Source organism: Leucopleurus acutus (genome assembly GCF_964270905.1).
Source record: "Leucopleurus acutus genome assembly, chromosome: 2".
Taxonomy (NCBI): Eukaryota; Metazoa; Chordata; class Mammalia; order Artiodactyla; family Delphinidae; genus Leucopleurus; species Leucopleurus acutus.
In genome coordinates this window covers 105,584,227-105,591,498 of record NC_139143.1, presented here as the reverse complement: position 1 = coordinate 105,591,498, position 7,272 = coordinate 105,584,227, and positions in this window count along the sequence as shown.

The window sequence follows — 7,272 nt, the reverse complement described above, 5'->3', positions numbered from 1 at the left end:
AGGCTGGATCTTGTCTTTCTGGTGGGCAGGTCCACGTCTGGTGGTGTGTTTTGGGGTGTCTGTGGACTTATTATGATTTGGGGCAGCCTCTCTGCTAATGGGTGGGGTTGTGTTCCTGTCTTGCTAGTTGTTTGGCATAGGATGTCAAGCACTGTATCTTACTGGTCGTTGAGTGAAGCTGGGTGCTGGTGTTGAGATGGAGATCTCTGGGAGATTTTCGCCATTTGATATTATGTGGAGCTGGGAGGTCTCTTGTGGACCAGTGTCCTGAAGTTGGCTCTCCCACCTCAGAGGCACAGCACTAACTCCTGGCTGCAGCACCAAGAGCCTTTCATCCACATGGCTAAGAAGAAAAGGGAGAAAAAGTAGAAAGAAAGAATTAGTAGAAGTAGAAATAAAGAAAGAAAGAAGGGAGGGAGGGAGGGAGGGAGGAAGGAATGAAGGAAGGAAGGAAGGAGGGAAGGAATGAAAGAAAGAAAATAATGTAAAATAAAATAAAGTAAGATAAAATATAATCAGTTATTAAAATAAAGAAATAATTATTAAGAGGAAAAAAAAAAGACGGATAGAACCCTAGGACAAATGGTGGAAGCAGAGCTATACAGACAAAATGTCACACAGAAGCATACACATACACACTCACAAAAAGAGGAAAAGGGGAAAAATTCATAAATCTTGCTCTCAAAGTCCACCTCCTCAATTTGGGATGATTGGTTGTCTATTCATGTATTCCACAGATGCAGGGTACATCAAGTTGATTGTGGAGCTTTAATTTGCTGCTTCTGAGGCTGCTGGGAGAAATTTCCCTCTTTGTTCTCACAGCTCCCAGGGGCTCAGCTTTGGATTTGGCCCCACCTCTGCGTGTAGGTCACCACAGGGCATCTGTTCTTCGCTCAGACAGGATGGGGCTAAAGGAGCAGCTGATTCGGGGGCTCTGGCTCAATCAGGCCAGGGGGAGGGAGGGGCACAGAGTGCCGGGCGAGCCTGCGGCGGCAGAGGCCAGCATGACGTTGCACAGCCTGTGGCGCGCCGTGTGTTCTCCCGGGGAAGTTGTCCCTGGATCCTGGGACTCTGGCAGTGGCGGGCTGCACAGGCTCCCCGGAAAGGGGGTGTGGATAGTGACCTCTGCTCACACACAGGCTTCTTGGTGGCGGCAGCAGCAGCCTTAGCGTCTCATGCCTGCCTCTGGGGTCCGCGCTTTTAGCCGCGGCTCGCGCCCGTCTCTGGAGCTCCTTTAAGCAGCGCTCTTAATCCCTTCTCCTCGTGCACCAGGAAACAAAGAGGGAAGAAAAAGTCTCTTGCCTCTTCGGCAGGTCCAGCCTTTTACCCAGACTCCCTCCCGGCCAGCCGTGGCGCACTAACCCCCTACAGGCTGTGTTCACCCCGCCAACCCCAGTCCTCTCTCTGCGCTCTGACTGAAGCGCGAGTCTCAGCTCCCAGCCCCGCCCGTCCCGGCGGGGGAGGAGACAAGCCTCTCCGGCTGGTGAGTGCCGGTCGGCACTGATCTTCTGTGCGGGAATCTCTCCGCTTTGCCCCCCGCACCCCTGTTGCTGTCCTCTTCTCCATGGCTCCGAAGCTTTCCCCCTCCACCACCCACAGTCTCCACCCGTGAAGGGGCTTCCTAGTGTGTGGAAACCTTTCCCCCTTCACAGCTCCCTCCCACTGGTGCAGGTCCCGTCCCTATCCTTTCGTCTCTGTTTTTTCTTTTTTCTTTTTCCCTACCCAGGTACGTGGGGGGTTTCTTGCCTTTTGGGAGGTCTGAGGTCTTTTGCCAGCGTTCAGTAGGAGTTCTGTAGGAGCTGTTCCACGTGTAGATGTATTCCTGATGTATATGTGGGGAGGAAGGTGATCTCCGTGTCGTACTCTTCCACCATCTCCCCAGAAGTCTCTAGAATTAGGTATCCTTTGATCAGCAGCAGCATCTTTTGAAATTGAAGTTGGATAGATTATATGGTGATCTGCCTCTCTTCAGAGTTCGACTGGGATATATGAGCCTTGGGAAAGGTGATATCCAAGATCCATAACGGCTCTTCAGTTCCACAATTCTACAAGCTCCTCGAAGTTTGGAAGTGTGGGCAGAACCTCATCATAAAGAGGAAATCTTTTCAGATGAAAGCCTTTTAAGCCGGGGTCCCACAAGGGTCCTCCTGCCGGGTGTTGCTGGCCCCAAGGGAAAGCTTCGTTCTTTGATGAATGAACACGGAGACCGAAATATTTTCTATCAGTCCCCTTAACGGAAAAGTTAGCTAGCCCCTGCTTTGGAGAATGGGCCAGAGTTTCTTGGTTCTTTTTATGTCAGGTAATTTTGGATTGTTGTCGGTACATCATAAAATAAAATACTGGATTATCTTATTTTTCACCAATGAATATGGCTTCTTTTGTTTTAGCAGGCAAATAATTGGGTTGGACTGCAAACTCTGTTTCTTGTGTTCCAGCTCCAATCTCAAGTTAAATTTTTTTGTTTGGTCTAGCTGCTTTGCACCTGCGTTATGCATGTGAACATATTCAGGGATCAGTCAGAGCTATGGGAAAACAGGATTTGGGATGCCCTCTCTAGTGTTTTCCTTTCCAAGAAAGGAACTCCCCTCCCTTCACCCCACTCTCTTGATAGCTGCAGTTGACCAGCCATCAGTCCTCTGGATTTCTAGGCCAGAAACACTGCAGTTCCCCTGCCACCCAACACCACATACACAGTTGACTTCAACTGTCCTGAAACTAAAAACAGTGAAAACAGGGAAATCCAAACAATTTTCCTCCTCTGAGTGTGGACACCTCATCCAAATCTTCCTGCTTCTCATCACTCTCTGGGGCTTTCAGACAGCTGCTTTTTGAAGCTTACTCTAGTTTTCTGAAGGAGAGTCTATTTGGCAGGATCTTAGCCATTACTGGCAGTGGAAATCACATATTTAGAATGTATGGGTTCAGGAAATTCTTATCCACAGAGCTTGATTACCATGTCTGAGTACCTGATTGGGAACCAAAAATTTGTTTATGTTCTTACAAGAAACCCAGAGTACAATACAATTTCTTTTATGTATTTATAAGATATATGAAGAAGATATACTTCTAAAGATATCACAGGGAGATCAGCTTGGTGCTTTGCAATGACCTAGAGGGACAAGATAAGGAGGGTAGGAGGAAGGCTCTAGAGGGAGGGGATATGGGGATATATGTATGCATATGGCTGATTCACTTTGGTGTACAAAAGAAACTAACACAGTATTGTGAAGCAATTATAGTCCAATAAAGATCTATTTAAAAAAATAAAATAAAAATTGGGGGGAAAATCACTACTTAAGGTTTTTGGTAAAAAATAAATAAATTTTAAAAATTAATAAAATCCATGAAAAACCACTGGAGAAAAATAAAGATATGTTCTAGGAACTGTCTCTCCTCTAAACCAGAGTTATATGACCAGGGATTATATAAAATGACATTAACTTATTTGATAACAAAATAAGAAATTAAGCTGATACGAATTTTAGGGCAAGCAAACCTCCCAGATCTTTCCACCCAAAGATACAATCCAAGAGTAGTAATCAGATAAATATTTGTTTTACTGAGGTGAAATTCACATAACATAAAATAATCCTTTTAAAATGGCATTTCTTATGTTCACAATGTTGTACAACCACCACCTCTATCAACAAAATATTGTCAGCACCACAAAATAAAATCTTATGCCCATCATGCAATTACTCCCCATTCCCTCCTCCACTCCCTCCCCTCAAGGCCCTGGCAACCACCACTCTGCTGTTGCTATGCGTTTACCTATTCTGGATATTTCATATAATCATAATATGTGACATTTTGTGTCTGATTCACTTAGCATAATAGTTTTTTTGTTTGTTTATTTGCTGTTCCTCTTCTTATTCCAGCCCTTTGATGTCTCTGGTAGCCATGGAGAAGCATAATGTTCTGAAGGTTCATCTATGTGACAACATGCATCAGTACTTCATATCTTTTTATGGCTGAATAATATCTCATTGTATGTATGTACCACAATTTGCTTATTCATTTATCTGTTGATGGACATGTGGGCTGTTTTCATCATTTGGGTATTGTGAATAGTGTTCCTATAAACATCAAATTTTTAATTTTTTGTTATTGTGGTACAATATACATAACACAAAATTTTCCACTGTAACTACTTTCAAGGATACAATTCAGTGCATTAAGTACATACACAGTGTTATGTAAGCATCACCACTATCAACCTCCAGAACAATTTCATCATCCCAAACAGAAATTCTGTACCCATTAAATAACAGCTCCCCATTCCTCCCTCTCCCCCAGTCCTGGGTAATCACCCTTCTACTTTCTATGAATTTGACTAGTCTAGGTACTCCAAGTAAATAAATCATATAATAGAGGTCCTTTCTTGTCTGGCTATTTCACTTAGCATAATGTTTTCAAGGTGAATATCAAATTTTTTATCAAATAAAAACTACACATTCCATAGGTAAAAACTACTAAAGTTTAACACTGTAATCAAAAGCAATGACATTATCAACAACATGTACAAAGCACCTTTTGCTGGTACCACTTCCTTCCTTCCTCATAACTGCCCTGTGAGATGGGCTTTACAGATGAAGGAATGAGGCTCAGAGAAAATGAGCAATTTGCCCAACGACATGAGTCCTATAAATCAGACAAGCATGCTTAGGTCTTCCAGCTCCGCTCCCAGACTCCCAGTCTTTTTTATGTACAGGGTTATCTGCCTCCCAGCATACCATTTATAAGGATGGTCAGGAGACACCTATGTAGAAGGAACAGTCAGGGAAGCCTCCAAAAACAAGAAGGATTTTTGAGCCAGAACTTAATAAACTAGTTTTTGCTAGAAAGAAGGGAACAGAAAGGGCATTCCAGGCAGGTGACCATCAGTGACCTGGGTGCAGAGATGAGCCTGGTGGGTATTGGGCAAGAAGGAAAGAAGCAGGGTGTGCACAGTGACAGTGTGTAACCTAATCTGATTTGAAAAGAGCTTAGAAGAATCTTTTCTTTCATTCCCATCTACAATGGATTATCTTAAACAAGGACCTTTGTCCTTTTTTTTTCCTTGCTTCACCAGAATATACAGACAAATAAAATTTCAGCCAAAAGCTACAGGTCCCCCCTAGGGCTTCCTGGTTGGCATCTGCTGCATCTGTCTCTTCCCACCACAACCTGGACTGGGACAAGATGTGGAGGGATGAATATCACTTAACACACATTAGAGCCAAAATCCTAATAACCAAGTAGGCACTTAAGTGTTATTCGATAACTTATGCCATAGGCTACCCACGTCCTTAAGATTGATTTCCAAAGATAAGAAAATAATAAAAACAAAAATAGCCTCAGTTATGAATGCTACCACAACCACAACTTTCTAGAATTTGTTTTACTTTTTTTTCAAAAATAAATAGTTATTTTTATTTTATAGAAGAACCCATCTTTAAGAAGAAAACTCATGATTTTGCTATTTGAGGCAACATTGCTGAAGATATAAAGGCATTTCGTTTAACAATTACTCCTATCAAAAGATATCTTTAGGGCTTCCCTGGTGGCGCAGTGGTTGAGAGTCTGCCTGCCAATGCAGGGGACACGGGTTCGTGCCCCTGTCCGGGAAGATCCCACATGCCGCAGAGCGGCTGGGCCCGTGAGCCGTGGCCGCTGAGCCTGCGCGTCCGGAGCCTGTGCTCCGCAACGGGAGAGGCCACAACAGTGAGAGGCCCGCGTAGTGAAAAAAAAAAAAAAAAATTTTAAAAAAACAGATTGTTTATTACAAAATCAAGAAGGAAAACTGAGAGGAGCAACGAATAGGCATTTTCAATTTGTAGATGTCAACCATTCATAAGCAGAAGAATCATAATTTGATATTAATGAAAAGGTTTGTTGGTCTACTAAGGTTAGATGACAAAGACTTCTTTGGACAACTCTGTATATCATTGATGATATATCAAAATAGTGCCAACAGATGAATCAATGAAAAAGAAAAGTTAAAATAGGTTAGCCTCAGCACTGGAAATCCAGCAAGCTCACGAATTTGAAAACGAAACCCACCAAGGTTCATCTTCTCCTTAAACAAATCTTTCCTTGTCAAATGTATAATATAATTTATTAAGAGAATTTTATTAACCTTTAGGCCCCTAATAATTGAAAGTTAGAGGAAAATATTTTAGTATACATTAACTTTCTATACTAAACAAAACGTTTTTAAATAAAGACATTCAAAAGGAAAGTTTAGACTGTAAATAGCCTGGCACTTAGAGAACATAAACACGGAAAGTTCACATCTCAAACCCTAAGCTACTTATGATAAACACCTGTATAAAGAACAAAAACATATCATTTTACCCAGTGAAAGATGTAAGATACATCGCTGAGGCTATTATTTATGCCAGATAGAATTTAGGTCCTTGGACCAATCAGAAAGAACACATAAAAAAGTAAAATATGCCTCCCTAAACTTTTTATTTTAAGAATGTAGAGTTTTGCTTGTTTCCTCTGCCTAAGATAGTTATGTTCGTTCGTTACAAGGTCACGGGAATGTAAAGGGAAGTATCAAACAACGGTTATAAACAATCATGGTCAGAAAACAAACAGAATTGAAACCAGAAAATAACATTGGTCCCTAATTTCAGTTTGTAACCTATAACTGTTAGGAAAAGAAAAAAAGACAGAAATTTTTCAAATAAATATTAAGAGTTGGTGAATTTTAAGAGAAATGCCATCCCAAGATATTATCTAAGTACTAAAAGTGAATCAGCACAAGTGAACAGTAACAAGCAGTAGTATTATGGCGCCACCCACTGGCTAGAAGTCCTCATAGCAAACATGAGACCCAGTCATAAAATAGAAATTATTGGAACCGGAAGGGAAATAACATTGATAATTCTAATTCGTTATAGCATCAGGATCTTCTAACAAAACAGTACCACGCATATTATTTTATTACCACAAGGACAAAGAATAACTCTTAAATATGTTCACAAGAGTGAATTTTATTAATTTTGAAATGCAAGTCTACAATCTCCAAAGGCTAAGACAACCTCAGAGTCAAAACAATTAGCATATAGAATGCCATTTTAGCTCTGTAGCTGAATATATAAAGACACTCTTAATCAGAAGATGCACACTTGCATTTCACTGCTAAGAAAGAAATTATAATATTAATAATATATTTAAATGTTAATGAAATGGTGTTAGCCCTACTTTCACCTTTACCAGGGAAGTAACAAAATACATGAAACAAAGGATACGTCCAAAACACTGGACTGAAAAACGTGTTTC